This window comes from Phyllostomus hastatus, unplaced genomic scaffold (assembly GCF_019186645.2).
Source record: "Phyllostomus hastatus isolate PE091 unplaced genomic scaffold, TTU_PhHast_1.1 phas_scaffold_755, whole genome shotgun sequence".
Taxonomy (NCBI): domain Eukaryota; kingdom Metazoa; phylum Chordata; class Mammalia; order Chiroptera; family Phyllostomidae; genus Phyllostomus; species Phyllostomus hastatus.
This window is the reverse complement of record NW_025334039.1, coordinates 10,012,128-10,036,171: the sequence shown is the minus strand read 5'-3', so window position 1 is coordinate 10,036,171 and position 24,044 is coordinate 10,012,128. Positions and strand designations below refer to the sequence as shown.

Here is a 24,044-nt window from a genome sequence, read left to right as displayed (position 1 = left end):
ATAAACAGGGAATTGGAATGAAATGAAAAAGCTGCCTATTGACTTTGAAATTAAAGTAGTTATTATGCCCAAGGTTTGAATAACTTCCCTTCTGTCTGTTAGAAGGTTCTGTTCTCAGTCTTGCTGGTGTTAAATTAATTATGTGCCTAAAGAGGTGTACATCATACTGTGTTGATGCTATGTATTCTCTCATATTTTGGGATTATTGAGGGGACTTTGGCATTTTTTAAAAAAGATTTTTTAAATTTGTTTTTAGAGAGGGGAAAATGGGAAGAAAGGAAGGGAAAGAAACATCAAAGTGTGGTTGCCTCTCACCTGCTACTCACTGGGGATATGGCCCACAACTCGGGCATGGGCCCTACACTGGGAATTGAACCAGAGACTCTTTGGTTTGTAGGCCAGCACTCAATCCACTGAGCCAGGCCTGCCAGGGTGGGGTTTTGGGATTTATCAACCCTGAAAAGATATCTTTGAGGTGATTCTTCAAATCTTGTTTTTTATCACATATGATGAGTAAATTTAATAAATTACAGTCTTTCTAATTTGGCATTTAGCATAGAGGTTTTCCTGCTGGGGGTGAGCCTGTCAAGGCCTGGAGACAGTTTTGGTTGTCACCACTCCGGTGGTTGTGCTACTGGCCTCTAGTGGGGGGAGGCCAGGGATGCTGCTGAAAACCCTACAGTGCACAAGACAGACCCCCAGACAGACAATAATCTGGCCCAAAATATAAATAGCTTGGAGGTTGAGGAACACTCATTTAGAGAAATAGGATAAAATGTTGTTTAATGGTAATAGTGACTCAACACTAAAATTTCACACTGGGAAATACAAATTTAAATAACAATGAGATGTCTTTATCACCCATCTGAAGAGCAAAAAGCAAAGGAAATGATATTATCAGTTCTGGCAGAGACGGCAGGAAGCACGCACACTCATGCATTACTGGAGGGAGCAGTTTGTCAATAGCTATGGAAAATATACAACTTTCCTTTCTCTCGGTAATCCCTCCTTTGAAAACATCAGTATACTAAGATCCAGCTTTTGTGTTGTGGTTAAAAAATTACTGGAAAAAACTATGTATTAATAGATAGGAGAATAATTTATGAGACATCTATAATATAGAGTATTATGCAGTTATTTAAAATATATGCAATGATGGAGAAGGTTACCCCTGATGTTTCAGTAGGTGGAAAAAATCAGTTTCATATTAACATGTACCTTATAAGACCATTTTTGTAAAACAAGCAGCCAATACCTTCCATACATTTGTACATTTTTAATGAGCACATGAAAGATTATTTAGCAGATATTTAATTTGATTGTTTACTTTGAAGAAATGAGAATGAAGGTGCCTGGAGGTTATTTATTAACTTTTCCCTTTCATATGTATTTGCTCTTCCATTTCCAATTTTAAAATTATAATATTGCTTTTGTAATATGCAAACAATTTAACAAAGAAAATTTCTGTCACTCTTCCAGGACTATTTTATGTTCTGTGTTGTTGTCTTGTGAACCTCCTGGAAATGTATACCTCGGTCAGTGTAATTAGTGAGGTATTTACTTTTTGTTTTGTTGATGAATGCTGAAATGAAAGGCATTATAGAATGAGTAGTTATAAGTATGTAATTTTTGTATACATGACACACTTCAGTCTGTCACTGGATATGATATCAATTCCATATGATAAAAATTGCCTCCACTGAGAAAATCTGAAGGTGATGGTGAATAGTGAAGAAGAGCAATCAGGAACTCCAGAGCTGTCCCCTGGTTTGGACCCATGGGCCAGTCATTCAGAGCTGCCCGGGGACCTGTTGAGGAAAGGGCACTCTTGTTTTCCTTGATGTCAGCCTCAAAGGTTAGGGACTTTTCCTGAATCTTTTATTATCTCCCCGTGTGTGGACAGCCTCAGTGTCTCACTGACACAGAAGTTGTTGGAGGTGCGACTTGATTGTTTTACAGTTTCAGATATAGTGGTGAGATGAATTTCTTTCCTTGAAAATTATAGGTGAACACTTGGTGTAAATACTATAGTTAAGATGGGGCACTGGCTACTATCAAGCAAGAAAAAGAACAGGGAGAAAGTTTAAGGGTCAGCAGCCCCCCTTCAGACTTTAATTATCACGGGTACTGAAACCACGGCAGCAAAGTGTTGACTGATTCGCTCACCCTGTCCCGTTCCTTCCCCTGTGGAAACAGCCAGCCTTGCTGACCACATATTTCTGACCCTACTCTAATCAGTTCACATGACTATTTTAATTTCCGTGGCAATCTAATGAGGTATATTTTATTTTTATCCTCATTTTATACTTGAGAAGACATTCACACAGAAGTTAGACAGCTTGCTAAAGTCGCACGGCTACAATATGTCGGAGCCAGAATCTAGGGAAGAAGGGTCCCCCGGGACTGTGAAAATACAGTGGAAATTTGAGACTGTGGAAACTGAAGAATCTTCTTATTTTGTTTGGAGTGATAAAAAAAACCAGAACACCATAACTGAGCAAATTTTTAGCTTCAGGAACAGGTAATTTTGTAAAGAAGACCCTTATGGATTAATTTGAGAAATATCACCTGTTATGGATATTAGCATTTGGTATTTAGCTAGGAACTGTTCACTACTTTAAATAATGACATTTATTTTGGCCCAGTGAATAAATATAATTCCTTCAACTTCTTCTCTTCTTTAGAATGAGTATGCACATATGCATATGTTCCTATAATTGCCTTAGAGAGCAGTTTGTAAGCAATATAATCCTCTGTAAATAAAAAAAATATGAAAGTTTAAATCATTTGGACCATAACCTAGCTTTTCTGGCCTGGAGATCTTGCGTCTCTGGTCATAATGAATGCAGTTCCATTACCATTTAATATCTTATGTACACGTTCAACGGAATTGTGACACCAACACATCAGAGAATGTAGGTTAGTCAATGAATAAAAATAGTTGGAGTGTGCTTTCTCACATTTGAGGTTTAATTCTCTCTCTGCTGGGAGTGTTATATTGAGAAGAACATATTTTGCAGATCTTTCTGCCTTTCTGCAATTCAGTCCTCAGTTCCTGTCTCCCTCCCTCTCCCCCCGACTTTATAATTTTCGTGTTCTCATACAATTCTGTAGCCATAAAGCCTACCACTATATGACTGGCTTTGGGGGGGGGCAATTTTGTATCTAGGTTTTCTTGTCACCAGTGAGTGCTTTTTTCCCTTCCTTATTGCATAGATTTTCCATATAGCACGTAAACCACACATCCTAAAGTGAAACACAGAGTATGAAGTCCATTTTGAGGAGGCTGAGTCCCCCTCCTCTTTGCCCTGAAGAAGAGAAAATTCAAAGCATGAAATACTGTAACAACTTATCCACTGTTTTTGATGAACAAACATTTGTACTGACAAGGTGAAAAAATATCTAAGTGTGAAGATCTTTGAGCAAGAAGATTTCTGACAGCTGAGGTTACCAGAGCTGTGAATACAGGATGGGGGTGGGGTGGGGTAGAGTCTCCTTAGAAAAAGCTGTGACAGGGCAGACAGCGCTAGGGTCAGGCTCCCTGAAGGATAATCCTTCGTGACGTGCCTAGCATGATGGAGGGTGTGTGGAGTCGTAACTGCCAGTCCTTTCTAATGCTTCCCTAGAAATAAAATCAAATAGTATAACTAGTTTGAGGAAGAATCAACACATTGGTATTAATTACTATACCACGGGGGCTCCCAAATGAGGGCGATGTCTTTGGGAACAATTTATTCAATTGAACCTGTGTTAGGATATAGCACCTGTTCTCCAGAAACACACAATCAATTCGCTGTGGTGATAAGCATCCCCAGAATTCAATCTGGAAAGTTAGACTGAGGTAAGAACTATTATGAAGGATACAAGTTATGCGGTACTGAAAGACAACAGAAGAGATTTGTTGTAATCAAGGATAGGGAATCTAGGAAGATGCACGGAGGACGTGGAATGTGAACAGGGACTTTTAAAATGCATAAAACTTTGACAGGAAGAAAGAAAGTGAGGGATGCATGGGAAGTGGGAATCATTAAAATAAAAGCTGGGGAATATAAATTGTGTTGACTACTTCAAGATGGTTGGAATAGAGGGTACCAAAAAGGCTGTAGCAAGAGAGAGATTTGGAATCCAGTCATGGAAGAACTGTACCTTTCAATCCCTCGCTTACTTGTGTCTGAGACCCCCTTTAACGGAAGGAACCATCATTGCATGTTGCATCACCTGGCACTCGATGGAGGTTGAATAAACACTGTCTCTGTGTAACCTGAAGAGTTAATTCCAGTCTGGTTGTGTGCTCGAGTTTATTTTGGCAATCCTAACTTCCATCCATTGTCAGTGTGCATTTCCATCATTAATCCAGTTTCAGGTGGTATGCGTTCTGATTTTTAAACCCCATGCGGAGTGGAATATCACCTCGTGACACAGCCTTATGCACATAGCTGTGAATATGAGATGGGCGGCAGCTGACCAAAAAGGGATGAACACTGTCCCTGATTTGTTTGGCCAATCTGAAGAAGACAAAACACTTCCCTATCTAGCAATACTCCCAAACACTGTAACTCTTGGCATTGAAAAAGAAAATGATGAAAGAAGCCTTGGATGCTCCATCTTTCCCACCCTCTCCATCTTGGACGTGGGAATGAAGGGGAGGCAGCCTCTGAATAGGGCAAAACAAATCACATCTGCGTGATGGATCGAGGCTGTGCTTGGCACACCCCGGGTGATTGTGTCGGGTGGAACAGTCATCAATTTGCTCCCCCAAAAGGGCGTGTGGTGGAGTCATAAATATTTCACAAAATGTGGGGTGGCATCTGCTTTCCTGTTTACGGAGAACAATGCCTGCTAGAATGTTCCTCCTTCAGACAGTGGTTGCCAGTTCTGATCTCTCAAAGAGTGATTTACCTGCTGACAGGAAGCGTTGCTATTTCTTTCATTTTCCTTTGAGTTTTCATTTTGATTTTTGATAACTGCATATTCTCCAGAGGCTGAACTTTATTTTATTATGCATTTTGTGGGAGGTGAAAGAAAACACACATTCCTGCTTACGGGTTTGAAGTAGGAGCAGTTTCTAAAGGGCAGAATCATTTTTCACGAATTGGTATTTTGTGGCTCGGTAAAGAGAAGCTGAGTTCTTGTAACATCACCATCAAGTGAGAGAGAGAGAGCGAGATCAAGGTGCTCTTTGTAATTTTGGCTGGTCACTTGTTATTGCTTGCACATTTTCATAATACTTCATATTTTAAAAGTGCTTTCATATATACAATGTTATGATATGATTGTTACAAAGGCTCTGGAATTTTTTAAAAAATTCCAAGAGGAGCAAACCAACTCTCAGGTTTAGGAAGTCACCTGAGTTTATGCAACTAGTTAGTGGCAGAACTAGGATTAGGACAGTGACCATCTTCATAAAATTATTTAAATATTCACAAGAATGAATGAATGAAGGAAGAAGGAAGGAAGGAAGGAAGGAGAGAAGGGAGGGAGGAAGGAAGGAAGGAAGGAAGGAAGAAGAGAAGGGAGGAAGGAAGGAAGGAGAGAAGGGAGGAAGGGACGGAGGGAAGATGGCAGGTGGAAGGAGCCAAGTGTAGCTGGGAGAGTGAACAGATAGATGATCGGTTCCATCTCAGTTCCCCCCAAAGCTGTCCCTGACACAAGGATCTCAATATAAATAATTTATATCCGTTCGTCTGTTAACTAATTATGTGATGTATGGAGTATTCAAAAGTCAATAAAGCTTTAAAACCATGGTTGGCGATGGCTGTTATGTTATTTTGCTCTCTTTGCAGTCAGGAGAAACTGGGACAGGAGCAGGTGAAGTGATTTGCTCCTGGTGCTGAAACAAGCCACCATGGGAAAGACTGACAGACTCTGTGATTTTCTAGGCTCACTCAGCTCAGCGGGGTCACGCCACACCTGAAGTCTCTTCCCCTCAATCCAGGTAATGAAACTGCAGCAGGGACAGCGTGCTTGCAGTCGTGTGGCGGGTCTAATAACTGGGCCGTCCTTTCCCGTTGTTATTGTTATGTGCTGCGACTGCGTCTGCCCCGCTTCGCGGAGCGCTCCGTCCTTTGTTAAAAGTACTATAGCTGAGTTACTGTGAGGCCAGGCTGCACTCGGTGCTGTTTCCTGTAGAGGTGAATTGTTACCTGGTTCCTCATTGTAAGCACTGGAAATACGTTTTTTCAAAAAAAAAGTTCCAAGTGAACACTGGAAATGATTTCGCAACACAACTTAATGAGGTTTCTGCGGCAGCCAAACATTAAAATGGGCACAAACCTGAGCTTATTTGGATTTTAATATTGTTCCCTCTCCAGGGGACTTATAACGGAATGCAGCTCGTATCTGTGGCAGGATCCTGCTTTTAGTTTTTTTTTAAATATTTATTTTTACAAAGATTTAAATTAAGTGCTATTTGCCCTAATTCCAGGGCAAAATCTTTTTCAATAAAAAAATTGAGAGGAAATAATATAAAATATTATCTACAAAGGATATATTTTACTTTATTTTTTTCTGTTCTGTGGTTATAGGCATGCATCTGTCACCGTTTGAACTTTGAGACGGTGTTGAATTCGGTTTGCTGCCTGGGGAGGAGGTGGCCTGGAGGCAGCCGGGCTAGGGTTTGTTATCAGGATGTTGTTTATGGAGGAAGAGGAATCACGGTGTTTATTTCTGGTCAGATTGTGTCTGTGTCTGGCACTGATATGAGTGTGTTCAAAGTCATAAATGGGACCTGGGGGACAAAGAAGCAGTGCCAAGCTGAGAGCCTTATTCTTGAGGACAGCAAGGAAAAGCGTAGACTCGGTTGGGATGGATCATTTATCCCTCTCCTCCCCACCTGTCGTCATGAACACAGACCAGTGCACGGGAGTGGAGATGCTGATGCCCTGAGCTGCACTCAGGGTCAAGCGGTCCCTGGGAATGCCAAGTTGGTCTTCCAAATCACGTGGGGCCACCTTGGGGAGATGCCCTGATGGGAGTAGCCTCACTCTGCTAGCCCCAGCCACCTCCTGTCCTGGGGCATGAAGGTTCTGAAGGTTTTCTTTAATTCTTTGAAACTGATTTTTCTCTGAGTTTTCAGCTTAGGGCATATTTTGGCTTTCTGAATACATTTTAAGAATTTTAGGAAATGATCAGACCTGTCTTTATGTAATTCTAATACACATTGGTTTCCCTTTTGGTTCTAAGTCAATAAGACAGTGGATCTAGGTCACGGAAAATAGAGTCAGATTAATTTTTCACCTTGAAATGAGATTACTGGATCTGATAGACAACTCTATTCATTTTATTTATTTAATCAACCACTCAACAAGTATTTATTGAATGTCGACTACGTGACCAACAGTGTCCGAGGCATTGGGATACAACAGTGAAAAATAATATATCAACAATCATAAGGGTCAATATTTACAGAGTTCGCTGCGTATCTGGTACCCTTCTAAGAATTGTATTTTACACTTGCACCGCCGACTAAGCACATCATTTTATTCTTCCCACCAAATGTGTGAAGTCAGAATAGCAAGTACAATTTTTACCATTTTTCATGGATGAAGAAACTGATGTAGAGAGGAACTTGCCCGAGGTTTTGTGTGAATGAGCAGATGTGGGTGATTCCAGCTCGCTCTCCCCTTACTGCCCACATTTTGATTCGTATCTGAGTTGGCGTTCTCATTCACAATGCCGCTGCAGCACGGTTGGCTACGTTTTCTAACATCTCTACAAAATCAAAACCAATTGGGATTATACCAGGATTTGGACTGACACAGATTTTGAAGGGAAGAGAGGGCTCATGAGTTGGAGAAACTTGGATGAGCCAGGCACTGTGCACGACCACGATTTCTCATACTCACAGCAACCGTGGGAAGTGAACATTGTTCTCCCCACGTTATACAGGGATGGGAAAGTGCAGTGCAGTATTTTGAAAGGATCTGTTCGAGGTGTAGTGGCCAAACTGGGATTCGAATCCAGGATTTTGTGATTCTGAAGCCTGTGCACTTTGTCTTCTGAAATTCCATTTCCCATGCATGTAAGACAATTGCTTAACTCTTATTCTCAGCACTGCCGTAATCTTCAAGGGTATTATGAAAGATAATGTAAAAAGATGAGGCAGTAGGGAAAAATCTGACCCTACTCCGTAGAGAAACAAAAAAAAAATACTTCCTAGGAAACTGTTTTTACAGCTTCTTAACCTGTGTGCTATTAGAAAAATATAGGGGACAAAGAAAATGAAACCCTTCTAATATTCCTTTGAAAATCAAAATATTCAGTGAATTCCCTTTGAGGAGAATGTGATTAACTTAGTCTCTCATTTCAAAAAGTTAAAAAGTACATTTCTCTTGATCATTCAACATTTTTGAATAACCAACAGCAATATGTAAGGGCCAGAAAGATGTGATTGTATCAGCCAGATCCTGTTAATAACTTGGATGGCTGTGGAGTCAAGCATGTGGCAGTTGCTCTGATGATGTATTTGCGCCCATGTTCCTGTTTCTCATCTCGCCTTCAGTCAAGAGTGCAGTCTACCAGAGTGGGAAACAGATAGGAATCTTTAAAGTTCTCAGCGTGGCTGTGGGCGAGTCATTTCTGGCTCCTTCGAGCTTATTTCTGTCTCTAAAATTACACACAATTATCCTCACAAAGGTTTAGGGAGAAGATTCATTAAGAAAATTACCACTCATTTAGAAAATTGCTGCTCAAGTTTGCTAAATGTTTCCCTGGTGGGCCTAATGAGCACACGGCTCTCCTCAAGGTGAATGAATCACCTGTCTCCCTGGGGGAGAGCCTTGCTTTTTCTCCATCTCATCCTTCCTCATCTTGGGGTGCCCGGGACTAACAGTTTGCTTTCCTTAGAAAGAACATTGACCTATTTACCCAATCTTTAAAAAGAGTTATGCTTCTCGAAAGTAGTGGTTTGTTCTGAATATTTTCTTCCAGATCATTCTGGATTTGTGAATGTGGGGGTGTAGAAAGCGGCCCACACAAAGCGGCACTAAGACGAGACCCCTCGATGGTTCTGTAATCACAGGTGACGCTTCCCTCTGCAAGTTTCAAATATGATTGGTCAGGACAAACACTATTTTGTACTGAACTGATTTAGAAAGGCACATGAGTGGCATGCGAGACAGTTCAACTATCTTAACCCACTGTGAAGTAGTTTATAACCTCCTTGTTTCTCAAGTCATCACTGATCCCAAGGAGCAAGTGCCAAAGGCAGCCTGACTTCTTCAGCAATCAGGCAGATAGTTGAAGAGGCCTGGTCAAAATCCTCAGTGAATATTTGCCTGTATGAAGGAAATGATGAAATAGACACTGTTATTGTATTGGAGGTGATGGATGGGAAGACTGCAGCATTAGCAATTTTCTCCCCCCACCCCCACCCCCGCCGTTCATGATAACTTCAGGCTTCAGCTACACTCCATCCCACATTCTCCTCTTGAAAGAGAAAACACATGAATTATTCTGATTGATAAGGAGGATTGGCTGATAGAATATTGTTCTTTTCTTCTATTTCTGGCCCTGCCCGTTTGTCACATAATAGTCTTTGAAATCAAGGACTGGGCTGACAGACAATCTAAGCAAAGAATCCTCTGATGGAGGCCCGGTCTGATGAAAATGTTGCCTTCATCTTTTTTATTGATTTGGGGTTTTCCTGTAGGGATTCAGTAGGGGCTACAAAACCAAGCTTCGGGTGACTTTGTAGCACACACAAAGTCAGCTTTTTAGGTATGTTTTCTCTAATTCTACCATTTCTTGATATTTCTCATCATATTTTGAGCTCATATATGACAAAATAAAAGTCCATTTATTTTCATGCCCAAGCAGTATTTTATTGAGACTTTGTCAATGACAGTATCCTATCTACAGGATAGTATCTCCAGACAGTATCCTATCTATAGGATAGGATCTCCAGGGGTAAGTAGTAGAGATACTGTAATGAGGGGAAGGAAAACATGTGATCTATGAGACTCAGATCTTTGACACTGGTCAAAAAGCAGAGTTAGGAAAAGATGGTGAAGTGTGTATGTATGTGTATCGAGGCGGGTGTCAGGGCCAATGACAAAGGGTCTGGGGAAACATTGACCAGTTCACCTCTTCATTCAATAAATAGTGATTCTAGGTATGGGGACATCAATGGTGGCGGGGTCCGTGACATCAATGTCTTTTTGTTGAGTTGAAGGGATAGTTTGGAAAATTCTACTTCGGAAAATGTATGGAAGTTCTTTTAGTGATGTTCCAATATTTGATAAGTAATGGAGGGAGGTCCAGCTCTTTGGGGGCCCAGGAAGTCGGGTGGGGAGAAATGCATGACTGGTTCTTACATCTCTCCTGCAAGCCAGTGCCCTGCCAGGGACCTTCACTGGCGTCATCTCACTCGGGGTCTCCGCAGTCAGGTGGGGAAAGTCAGGTTCCCCATGGTTTTAATGACAAGGCAGCCTCAGAGACCCGAAGAAGGAAAAGAAGAGGAAATGCGCAATCCCAGAAAGTATGGAGTAATTAACAAGTGCTTCTTGAGCTTGGCTGCACATTGGAGCTTTACAGTCCTCTGAGTGCCGGCTACGCTCAGACCGATTCATTCCCACTCTGCGGTGTTCGGCTCGAGCACCAGTGTTTTTGAAAGTTCCCAAGGTGATTCCAGTGTCAGCTCCTGTTGAGAACTATGGCTTTAAACAATATTTAAGGTATATTACATGTATATTTCTTTCTTTAAGATTCAGAATCAAGGAAAGTTAGGACAGGAAGTGACCCTAAAATCATCTGATCTAATTGCTTAATTGTACAAAGGAAGAACCCATGGGTGAGATAAGGAAGGTGACTAAGGAAATTCATGCAGCTAATCTGGGACAGAGCTGGGTGTCTTCCTTTAACTCTGACTTGCTGACCCCCTCAAGAAAGGCTGGAATACAGTCACGTCCATATTGCTGATGTGCATAATTAGACTTGGAGCTTTATGACATATTTTCTTGAATTTTTCTGTTTTAATTGTGGGAGCCATTTCTAAACACACACTAACATTTTAGTATTTTAGTATCTGTTTTGATAGTATTTTTTTTAATTGGGGTAGTGATTTTTTTTTCAAAACAAAGAATATCCACAAGGTGAGGCTTGAAAAGTAATTTAAATTTTGTCAAGTTTTTGCATAACTGCTGTATCTTTGCTGTCTCAGAAAAGGACTAGGGAATCAGAGGTCAACCAGAAGCACCTCATTTATATGATAATTACCAGTAAGCAGTGGCCAGTGATTCATGATACAAATCATTTGTTCCTCTGGGACTTGTATGTTTACTGGGCAGGAAGTATGTGATTATGTCGTACTAATTAGTTTCTTGGTGACAGAAAGAATGTAGCACAATTGAAACTAAGTTTAATTGTGTGCTGCTTAGTTTCTTTATTTACTTTTCATGGCGGTGTTTTTAATTTAGTTTTTAATCCACAGTAAGTCTCTGAATGAATATATACCTGGATGGCAAAACACCAACCTTCATATTACCACTTTCATAGTTTATGACACGCTTTAATATGCTAATCTTATGTAATCACAGCACCAGTCCTTTGAGGCACATATTAATGTTGTTATAAAACTCCCTTTACACATGAACAAATGAAGACAGAGAAGTTAGAGTAAGACTTGAAGCTCCTACAACTAGAAATGTATCATATTACTTGGCAATTATATGTTCTATGATTAATAATTATGAAGCATGGTAATGAACAGCCAGAAATGATCATTGTTCAGTTAACTTTTTGTAATTTTCTCAACTACTAAGAAAAAGGCTATAAAGGAAGATGATAAGCAACCATTGTATTAGGGATGGGGAATAAAATTATTAGTGAGGAATATAAATTGGAAGAGGTGTTATTTTCACAACAAGGGGAAAGAACTTCAGTGGGTATAAGCTGAATTAAAAATTAATGGAATGGTATTTCTATTCTAGTGGTAAAGAGGCCTGAGCCTTGGCCAGTGTGGCTCAGTTGGTGGGAGTGTTGTCCCCTAACAGAAAAGTCGTGGGTTCGATTCCCCATCAGGGCACATGCCTGGGTTGTAGGTTTGGTCCCTGGTCAGGGTGCATATAAGAGGCAACTGATTGATGTTTCTCTCTCACATTGATGTTTCTCTCCCTCTCTTTCTCCCTCACTTCCCTTCTCTCTAAAATCACTTAAGTGTGTCCTCAGGTGAGGATAAAAAAATAAAAAAAAATAGAAAAGAAGTTTGAGGAAAGCAAGGAGAAGGTAAGAGTAAGTTTGGGATCTGAAACCCACAAAGAACAGTAAAAGTAATTGCACAGAGAAAGACAGGAGAAAAGCAAAAAAATAATGACCAAATGCAGTGAAAAAGAAGTCTGTCATTAAACAAGGCAAGGTGGGAAGTTAGAAGTATGTAAATAATAAGTTTGGTTTTTAGTAATTTTTTAAATGTTCCAGTGGTATAGAAATGTTCATTTAAAGGATAGACAGAAAGTTATTATCTGAAATGGAATAGAAAAAATAGATAGGTGCCACTTTTACTTAACAGCATAGTGTTCACTGCATTTGTCTCCCAGGCAAATGTTTCTTGAATATTTATGACAGAACCTTTATGACAAAAAAATACGGTGCTGTATTATCTGAAATACAGGAAAAATGCTAGCTAGTGTGGAGCCCAAAGGCCCTTGGATATGGCTGATGTGGAAAGAATATTATCTCTGAAACAGCAGATTTTGCTATGCTTATAAAAAGCCTTGGGCAAAATGTAGGTACTACAAGAACCCAAGACTATCGATATAGGTGAAGTTCCACAGTCTGATAGGCAGAATGATACTGGCATAGAGGATTAAACTTCACAAACTCAAAGGGCACTGAATTTGATTTAATGCCTTTATTAATCTCCAAGTGCTTTCCTGAGGAATATTGTTATAAATTCACATAAATTCAAAAATAACTTGGGGCCAAGGGTGTACTACCTATTGCTACCTGTTAGGTCTCCATTATGTAAGCTCAGATCATCTTAGGCTGTCACATGGCCCATTAGGAGAACATCGGACAAAACTAGTGTATTAGTCAGGACTTTCCAGAGAAACAGAGCCCACAGGATGTGTGTATGTATATATATGGAAAGATCCGTTTTAAGGAACTGGCTCAGGTGATTAAGGGAACTATCAGATTCAAAACACACAGGATGGGCTGGCAAGCTGGAGATGCAGGAAAGGCCAATGTTGCAGAGGAAGTCTGAAGGCCACCTGCTGGCAGAATTTCCTCTTGCTCAGAAGATGCCAGTCTTTTGCCTATTTAGGCCTTCAGGTGATTGGATGAGACCCATCCGTATTAGGGAGGGCAATCTGCTTTACTTAAAGTCTGCCCGCTTAAATGTAAGTCTCCTCCGTAAACACCCTCACAGAATCATCTAGAATAATGTTTCACTAATAGCTAGGCTTTGTGGCACAGCCGAGTTGACACATAAAATTAACCATCACACCTAGGCTTACATTTTATACTCATTGACTTTTCCACTATCTGGATTCTCTTATTTAAGCTCTATAAAGCATGTGTGTGTACATGTGTGATCACTTTATCCCCCAAAGAAAGAGAAACATTATTGGCTGACTACACAAAATCAATACTGGAATTTGACTTTTTGTCAGTGTGTCTGGGAAGCCCAAGGATGAATGTGTGGGGTAGGACATAACTTTCAACGCAGATTCCAGTAGCTTTGGCTGATGGTATCTGTGGAAATGACTATACACATGTAGAAGCATAGAGACGTGTATTTCCATTTTAAGGAAACAGTCTTCAGGTGTGCATAATATGGAGAGTTGCAAAATTCACAGGATATTCTAAAGAATGGGGCTTGAGTCTTCAAAGGAAAAAGTAAACTACTACCATTGGTTTATAGAGTGATAATAATAACAATAATAATGATAATAATAATGGCTAACATTGTGTCAAGTGCTTTATATGTATGCTTTTAATATAATCCTTAAAACAGCCATTCTGAGTCCGAAGTTAAGGAGACCAAGGCACAGAATAGCTAAATAATCTGCTAAGGCCAAGAAGCCAGCGAGTGGTAAGAAGTCCTTGGGTAAGGAGGGACTTTGTAGTCATATGAATTGCTCTTGAACCCCCTGAAACAGCTCTGGCAGATGGCCATCCTGCTTCTGCCCAGCATCTCCAGAGACAGAACCACCTGTCTATCATTTTTGCATCAAGGAAGGATTCTGCTGAGAAGTCATTTGTGAATGGAGACCTGCATTTCACTCTGAGCCCTCCAGCTGCAGCTGGGCCTTCCATGCTACTTGTCCGTCATTTCACTCCTTTCTGGCTGGCAGCCTTCCTCATTCCCTCAGTGGCTGTTTTGAGCCTTTACCATGCTTCCCAGTGCCCCCCACCCCGGTCACTCAGGGACAATGGTTTCATTTTCTGTCTCACTGAAACATAGCACCGATGGGCATGCGCTTCCACAACTTGCCTCTTTTCCATAAGTCAGCCTTATCTTCACCCAGCCTTCTATCCTCTGGAGACCTAGAGCCTTTGCTCCAAACTCACTGGTTCAGGGCAGTCTAGGATGTAGTTAAGTATGTTGAACAGAGGGAAGAAGGGGGGATTCTTCATGAACACTTTCCGTTCAAGATAAGTTTTGAACTATCCGATATGATTTTTTCAAATTTTGCCCACCCTAATTTCTAATGTCTTGATTCAAGTCCATTTATCCTACTTTCTACTCACCCTTCAGATTTGATGCACAGATGTTTGTTTTTCATTTTTATGATTGTAATTGTGGCTTCTCTCTCATCAATAGTGATGACTTGTCTTCCAGAAATTCTTCCTTGGAATACTTAGAGTGGACTATTGGCTGCATACTACTACTACTACTACTACTACTACTACTACTACTACTACTACTACTACTAATAAATAATAGACAAATACTTCCTGAGTGCTCACCACCTTGCAGATACTATGTTAAGTGCTTTACAGGGGCCTCCTCATATAAAGATACTTAACCTGCCTTGCATCACTAATTCCTTTGAGAACCTGGACATTTTTCCCAGAAAAAGCTGCACTCAGGAGCATCCGCATGTTTTCTGTTTTGTTTTACATTACTGTGAAACAAACTGCCCCAAAACAATGACAGTTCTTTTTTAATTTTTAATTTCCACGATTGTGTGCATGGACATTTGGTTCTTCTGCTTGATCTGGTGTCAGCAGGGACACCGGGGCACCTGGACATTCTGAAATGGCCTCACCCGCATGGATGACGGTTGGTCCCAGCAGTTTGGCCAGGGGCTTCCGTTTTCTTTCTCTTTGGCCTCTCCATGTGGCTGCTTAAACTTCCAACAGTCTGGTAGTCACAGAGCCACTTCTGAATTCTATTAGTGGAAGCAGATTACAGAGCTTGCTCAGATTCATGGGAGCAGGTGGGGAACTACACACGAGCATGAACACCAGGAGGCATGGTTTACTGCAGGCCACCAAAGCTATAGCCAATGATATGCACACCCAATTTTGTGTAATAAGTTCAAAAATTATGCACCGCCTCCAAATCATTTAAGAACTCCAGGGAGTGGATAAGTTTCAGGTTAAGAACTCATGACCTATGGTTAAGCAAAGGGAAGCCTTTCACCCATCCTGTCTAGTGTAGGGAAGAAGACAGATAGTCCTTACCACGAAGGGAATTGCACACAAATAGCACACTGATGGGACCGTGCATGGCATGCTCCAGGGACAGGGAAAGACGATTTCACCAAAAGACTAGGAATTAGAGTTGGAATCAGATTATGGAGTATTTGGAAATGAAGCCTGGGGAGCTTGAACTTCATTCAGTAGGCACTGGGGAGCCATTGCAAGTGTCTTTTTGTTGTTGTTGTTTTTAACAGGTGTAACAAGCACAAATGCTGAAATAATTCACGAGAATTACAAGAACTAAGAAATAAGGAGAATGGTGTAGAGGGAATTATGTTAAGGAGCTTAATGAGGTTGTGGAGTTTTGACTCAGAAGTCAGTTTTAAAGTCAGGATTAAGAAAATCGCCCTAATAAAGGAGGCATAAAAATTGACTGTAGAAAAGATTTTTGTAGTACATTATAGATACATGTATATATCTTTCTATATACATCAATATAGAAAGCATTTTATATCTAGTATCATTTTGTGTAATTGAATTAACAAAGAGCTCAGTTAGCCTTTGTAGTTTCGATTCAAATATATTTTTTAAAAAACCAAGCCTGGAATTTTGGGGGATTGCTTTCTACCCAGACTTCAGAAAGCTTTCAAGTGCAGCTGGGAAGGATAAAGAGCCCAAGACTGAGACATGCTTACTTGGGCCCCTAAGAATGCAGAAGAAGCCCTTGGGGTCAGAGCAAACCTTGAATGTTAGCAGGTTACTCTTCACTAAGGCAGAATGTTAAACCTACAGCAAAGATCCCAAAGGGTCGAGAATACTATCAATAGGGGGCCAAATTCTATCTGTCATTCCATAAAAATGAGAAACTGTCCCCACTTTGGGCCCTAAAATGTTACCTGCCATAGTATTTAGAGGATATATATCAGGGATTAGGTGGGAGACTATAAAAGCCTGTTTATTCCAGGGGTGAAATTTCTTTTGTGAGCTTAAATCTGCTTCTTGGTTTCTGAAGCCACCTTTGTTGAGCTGCTTTATCATCGAGCTTTGGACTCTCTTGGGACTGATTCAGAGTGGCTTGCTGGGTGAGGTGATGGATTGGTGCTGAGCTGTCCACATTCACACGGGAGCTTTCTAAGGCCCACTGGCTGATATTGGGGAACTGGGCAACATGAGGTTAGCAGTGCCATTAGGGCTATGGAAAGGGTCAAAGTCAGTGGGACCATACAGCGATATCTCAGCACTGGGGGTTCTCAAAACAAACAAATAAACAAACAAAAAAACCTTATATTTTACGCCCAGAAATTTTCATTTAATTGTTCTGAGGAATTGTTTTTTTTTAAGTCTACTTGTTTGTTTTTGTTTTAACTTTATTGAGGAATATTGACAAATATGATTGTGTACCACATGATGATTTGATATACATTGTAGAATAATTACCAAGGTCAAGGTAACTGAAAATCTGTACCTGTTGCCCTATGTCACTGGAATGGGGAGTTTTAACATCCCATCTGGGTGATTCTAATGTGCAGCCACATTCGGAAACCACTGCTTTATGCACTCTGCTTGTTAGTACTGGGCTCTTACCTATGGAGCTACCCAGCCATGGTTCCTGATTTCGTAGGTATTACAGTTATTTGGGATGGATTGTTTTCAGGCACCTATCCGGAGAAGGAGGGTGGTAATAATAAATGCTATGTCTATGGTATCATAAATTCTTGACATTGGGAATGCAGAAGATACCAAAAAAAGTGTCTTAGAGGATTTTTAGCTTTCTGCTTTTCTAACAGTTATGTCTCTGTGATGGATGCCTGCAAAAACCAACCAAAAATGCAGTGGCAGCAGCACTTGACCTGAGAATAAAAGAGAAAGAAAAGAAAACACAGCTGTCTGATCTTTCACTCAATGTGCCATGGTGTCGGTTGTTTGTTTGGTCTTCTTACACTTGATTTAAGGAGGGCCAGCCTTCCTTCTTGGAAGCACAACATTATCACTTCTGGATTTCCATCCCCTCCTTGGCTGTTTGTAATTATCACATCCTTGTTGCAATGCATGGCTTCTGGCCCTCAGTCTGCTCATTGTACTTTTCAGCTCTAATTCGATTTTGGTCGTTTGGCACTGAGTCTGGCCTTTCACCTCTCAAACCTGTGTTTTCAACACTGTACCCACCAGCTAGCATTTTAATCACCCAATCTCTGTCTCCATCCCTCCCCTCAGTTTATTATTCTATTTTATCTTTTTTTCCTAACTTTCAACAACCCCAAAACAGCCTCTCAAGCAATAGTCACATTCAATAACTTTATGTTTCCATTCCCTAAAGTAGAGCACACTTTTTTATTTTCACTTCCACAGCAATAGCCTTTATGCTGACAGAGCAAGAGCTTTGTTCTCAGTATAGGAAGAGCTACAAATAAATGCATGTCTGTGTATGCATATACATCGCAAGAGAGGGCAAAAGAGAGAGGGTTTGTAAGCTGAAATATGGACAAAGATAGTGGTCTGTGCTGGGCTTGAAAACTAGTTGGACAATCTGTCTTGACTTTAGTTGAAAACTTTTCGTATTGAATTGCCCTCTTGGGGATGGAATCTATTCAAATTGATCTTTTCTATGAGGAGGCACATCATTTCAGAAATGTTTCTGTGAAGATGTGCTGTTTTCATGCTCAGGGAAGCACACTGCGTGCTGAGTGAGACCGAAGGAAATGCCAAATTAATTCATTATGTCCGTGGCAATGTTCTTTTCCCAGGAAAGGGCTGCTTTAATAAGGCAGGCGGTGATGTGTGCCGTGGCGTACCTGCCGCTGTAGGAAGCTCAGTAATCCTCTCCCTAGAAAACTCAGCTCTGCTGTTTGTTGTTTGAGGCTCTTGATTGTAATATTAGTTCTCGGTCCCACTCTTGCCATATTATATAAACAGTAGGGGAAGAGTGACAATGGAAATTATGGCAGAGAATGCCTTTCAGAATGGACTGCGTTGTGCATGGCTGTGGGTCTGTTTTCAGCACCCTGCCTGAGAGAGTGAATGGCTGTTGTTTCCAGCCAAATGCTGGCCACGGCAGGACCACTTCAAACCATCAGTGCGACAATGTTATCAAGCGGCTGAGTCCCTGCTTCTGTCAGTAAGCCATCATTATTCCTCATGAGCCAACGGCAGGAGAGGGCCACTGCGGCAAATACTCCATTATGTTGCATTTTAACATGTGCCAATCAGCTTAATTCTGGCCCTGACACGGTCTCAGGTACTGCTCTCTTCCACAGCAGATGCCTGCGTGCTTCCTCTGTCTGCAGTTCCAGAGGTTTCTGAAAGAGCGGCTAGGAACCATGATAAGTCAGTTCCAAAGAAACAGAAAGAAGCTCAATCCATTGGGTGGTTGAGCTCTTTCCAATTAAGTTCCGTGATGTATTCCAAAATCCTACAAACATCTGTGCCTGAGCAATCTTCTCATTGACTGATGTGTTTGGGGAGCAGATGCTGAGACACCTGTCCGGCCATAATGAACTTCTGCTGTCAGACTTCACCAAAGAGTCTATTGATCTTTGGGGACTTGTGGATCCTGTGGGGACTTAATTTTGTTCCTCAGGTAGAGGTGTGCATTGTGGATATGTGTTTGCCGTCACTTGACATTCATTTTAAGCTTGGATTTGGAGGCCTCCAGAGATTATTTCCTTTGAACTTTCATACCTAGATCCAAGATAGTTGTCACCTGGATGCTGTGGTGGCTGGATTGTCACTTTTGGGTCGTAGTAAGCTGTCTTCCCAGAAGAAGAGGCAAGTGAGTCAGTGATCATTCGTAAGACTTCTGTCCAACCACGTGTGTCCCGTGGGGGATGGGGAAGGATTTTATTAGAACCTCTGAGCCTGACAATCCCTGCATTTTAAAAGATCTAAATGTGCACTGCAAGACTGGCTGAGAGAGACACATGCACTTTGTTAAACTTCTCACTCATCCTCAACTGTTGCCACTTACGTATCTGAACTTGATTAAAAAATTCACCTTGAATTTCCTAAATAAGTTGAACATCCTTGGAGGTGTTCTAGGCAGTCTTATGTCCAGTCTCTTAGTTCTCACTCTGTTAGGACATTCCTTCAGCCCAGGGTTCCCAAATGCTGTATTGATCTACAAAGAGAGGAATATGTCCAATGTGGTAAATTTTTTCAAGATGGATTTATTGAGATTAAAGTTCTGTTCTTTATTTTGAAATTATGACTTTACTGCTTGGACTTGAATTGTCCATTCTTTATGAATTGACAGTGGTAACATACGATGATTTTTAAAAAAGAAATAAATATACTAACTTGGCAAAATGAAGTTTACGGTCTGTGGAAGTATACTCAATTCATCTATTTATCCAACTACCTATTTTTGTTAATTTTTATTTTTCCTGGTTCTTGAAATCCAGAAGTTTAGTGATTACTGTTTCACCGAATGAATCGCACACTTTTAAAAGGAAGATTCAAAATGTCTGTGGGTTCTTTCAAGTGCCAAATAATAACAAACCAAACCAAAACAAAGAGCCAATTATGTAGCGATGTGAGATATAAACCTGCGAAAAAGTCAGCATTTTTTCTAATTAGCACTTTTCTACCCAGTAACTTCTCTATCCCTTCAGTGCTCTCTCCCATGAAGTATCTTGCTAGTAATGTTTACTAATTAATGTACGTCAAATACACTTCTCATATGTAGTCACAAAGTGTTCCCCTTAGTGTTTTATGTTGCTTCAGCACCTTTTAAAATGTGTGGCCTTTGACAGAGACATCTGACATAAGCTCTTTTAAAGTGACCAAATTCCCAGCCTGTGCTAAACTTTAGCTTTTGAACACTGGGGCCAAGGCCTCAGACAAAGTTATTATGTGATTTCTTAATGATGGTTGTCTCTATTCTCAAGCTTCCACCAGGTATTATGTAACATATTTTTTGATGACCCCATTCCCTTTACCCAATGCTTTCATCCCCTAATCCTCACCTCTGGCAACTACCAATCTATTCCCTCTATCTTTCAGCATGTTTTGTTTGTTTGTTTGTTTTTCTGTTTTTAGATTCCACATATAAAAGAGATCATGCAGTACTTATATTTCTCTGTCTGACTTATTTCACTCAGTGTAATACCCTTAAGGTCCATCCCTGTGGTCACAAATGGCAAGATTTCACTCTTTTTATGGCTGAATAATATTCCATTGTGTGTATGCATATCACATGTTTTTTATCCATTCATCCATTGATAGACACTTAAGTTATTTCACATCTTGGCTATTGTAAATAGTGCTGCAATGAACATGAGGCTGCATATATCTTTTCGAGTTAGTATTTTTGTTTTCTTTAGATAAATACCCAGAAGTGATCATATGGTAGTTCTATTTTTAATTTTTTCAGGAACCTCCATGCCCTTTTCTATAGGGGCTGCACCAATTTATATTCCCACCAACAATGCACAAGTGTTGCCTTTTCTATACATCTTCACCAACACTTGCTATTTCTTATCTTTTTGATGATAGCCTTTCTAATAGGTATGGGGCAGTATCTCGTTGTGGTTTTCACTTGCATTTCTCTGATGATTAGTGGTGTTGAGCATCTGTCTGTTCAGAAACCTGTGGGCTGTCTGTGTGTGTCTCCTTTGGATATACCTAAATAGATCTCTGCCCATTTTTTAAATTGGATTGTTTGTTTGTTTTTGCTATTGAGTTGTATGAGTTCCTTGTATATTTTGGATATTAACCTCTTACCAGATGTATGATTTGATTTGAAAATATTTTCTTCCATTTACTAGGTCACCTTTTTATTTTGTTGATGTTTTCTTTTTCTCCTCCTTTCTTTTTTTTTTCTGTGCAGAAGCTTTTTAACTTGATCTAGTCCCACTTGTTTATTTTTGCTTTTGTTGCTTTTACTTTGGGTGTTGGAATAAAAAATCAAAATGAAAAGGGAACCAACCATACAGGAAAATATATTTGCTAATGATATCTTGGATATGGGTTTGACTTCCAAAATATACAAAGAACTCATATGACTCAATGCCAGGAAGCTAAACAATCCAATTAAAAAATGGATGGAGGACCCGAAGGACTTCTCCAAGGAAGACATACAAAGGGCCCATAAGCATATGAAAGAATGTTCAACATCACTAGTCAGCAGAGAGATGCAAACTAAAACCACAATCAGATACCACTTCACACAGGTCAGAATGGCCCTCATAAACAAATCAGCAAACAAGTGCTGGTGAGATGTGGAGAAAAGGAAACCCTAGTGCACTGTTGGTAGGAATACAGAATGGGGTAGCCACTGTGGAAAACAGTATGGAATTTCCTCAATAAAATACAAATGGAACTGCCTTTTGACCTATCAGTTTCACTGCTGGGATTATACCCTAAGAATACTGAAAGACCAATTCAAAAGAATGTATGCACCCCAATATTCAGAGAAGAGTTATATACAATAGCCAAGTGGTAGAAACACCCTATGTGCCCATCAGTAAATGAGTGGATCAAAAAATTGTGGTACATGTACACAATGGAATAGTATACAGCAGAAAGACAGAGGGAACCGCTACCTTTTGTGACAGCATGGATGGAACTGGAGAGTATTATGCTGAATGAAATAAGCCAGGTGGCAAAAGACAAATACCATATGATCTCACCCATAAGAGGAACCTAATGGAGAACTTCTGGCCAAGATGGAGGCATAGGTAGATACACTTTGCTACCTTGCATAACCAAAAGAAGGACAACAACAAATACATAGATCAACCAGAACTTCCAGAAATTTGAACTGTATGGAAGTCTGACAACCAAGGAGTTAAAGAAGAAACATTCATCCAGCAGGAGGGGTAGAGACAGGCAGACAGGGTGGAGAGCACACACAGCAAGGCCGCAGACGAGGGCAGGCAAGGTATCGACTCGTGGACTGGGTGGTCTTACATTCATATGTAGATAAGCCAAGAGGAACAACTGGGGAGCAAGACAGACTGTGCAACCCAGAGTTCCAGTGCAGGGAAATAAAGCCTCAAAACCTGTGAGGGTTGTGGTGGCAGGAAAAACTCCCAGCTTCACAGGAGAGTTCACTGGAGAGACCCATGAGGTCCCAGAAGATACACAAGCTCACCCACCAGGGAACAAACACCAAAAGGGCCCAATTTGCTTGTGGTTTGCAGGGAAAGTGACTGAAAGTGGGGCAAGAGCTGAGCTAGTAGCTTTGTTCCCTTTCTGACCCCTCCCCCACATGCAGTGCCACAGTGCAGTAATGTAGGTTGCCATGCCCTGGCAAATACCTATGGCTCTACCCCTTACAACATAACAGGTATGACAAAACAAAGAAATATGGCTCAAATTAAAGATCAGATCAAAACTCCAGAAAAAGAGCTAAGTGATGAGAAGATAGCCAGCCTATCAGATGCAGAGTTCAAAACACTGGTAATCAGGATGCTCACATAAATGAGACACAATATACAGACACATACAGACACAATATAGAGGAATAAGTGAAGGCTATGCAAAGTGAAATAAAGAAAAATATACAGGGAACCAACAGTGAAGAAAGGAAATTGCTACTCAAATTAATGATTTGGAACAGAAGTAAGAAAACATTCAACAGGAACAGGATGAAGAAACAAGAATTTTAAAAAATGAGAACAGGTTTAGAAACCTCTGGGACAACTTTAAATGTTCCAACATCCAAATCATAGAGGTGCCAGAAAAAGAGGAAGAGCAAGAAATGGAAAACTTATTTGAACAAATAATGAAGGAAAACTTCCCAAATCTGGCAAAGGAAATAGACTTCCAGGAAGTTCAGGAAGCTTAGAAAGTCCCAAAGAAGTTGGACCCAAGGAGAAATACACCAAGACACATCATAATTACATTACCCAAGATTAAAGATAAGGAGAGAATCTTGAAAGCAGAAAGAGAAAAGGAGACAATTACCTACAAAGGAGTTCCCATAAGACTATCAGCTGATTTCTCAAAAGAAATCTTGCAGGCAAGAAGTGGCTGGAAAGAAGTATTCCAAGTCATGAAAGGCAAGGACCTATATCCAAGATTACTCTATCCAGCAAAGCTTTCATTTAGAATGGAAGGGCAGATAAAGTGCTTCCCATATAAGGTCAAGTTAAAGGAGTTCATTATTACCAAGCCCTTATATATGAACTGTTAAAAGGACTTATCTAAGAAAAAGAAGATCAAAACTATGAACATTAAAATGACAACAAATTCACAACTATCAACAACTGAACCTAAAAAACAAAAGCAAACTAAGCAAACAACTAGAACAGGAACAGAATCTCAGAAATGGAGATCACATGGAGGGTTATCAGAGGGGAGAGGGAAAGGGGGAAACAGTAAAGGGAATAAGTAGCAAAAATAGTAGGTACAAAATAGACAGGAGGAGGTTAAGAATAGTATAGGAAATGTAGAAGGCAAAGAGCTTATATGTATGACCCATGGACATGAACTAAGAGGGCAGGGAATTCTGTTAT

The 24,044-nt window shown here is 40.4% G+C and overlaps 1 long non-coding RNA gene across 1 annotated transcript in view; it reads left to right on the top strand.

Annotated features, from left to right (window-relative positions):
* LOC123810552 overlaps positions 1-24,044 on the top strand; it is a 62,734-nt gene that overhangs the window by 623 nt on the left and 38,067 nt on the right. Inside the window, exon 2 of the long non-coding RNA XR_006784275.1 lies at positions 5,784-5,935. This is a non-coding gene — a long non-coding RNA (uncharacterized LOC123810552). The remainder of the gene's footprint in view (positions 1-5,783; positions 5,936-24,044) is intronic.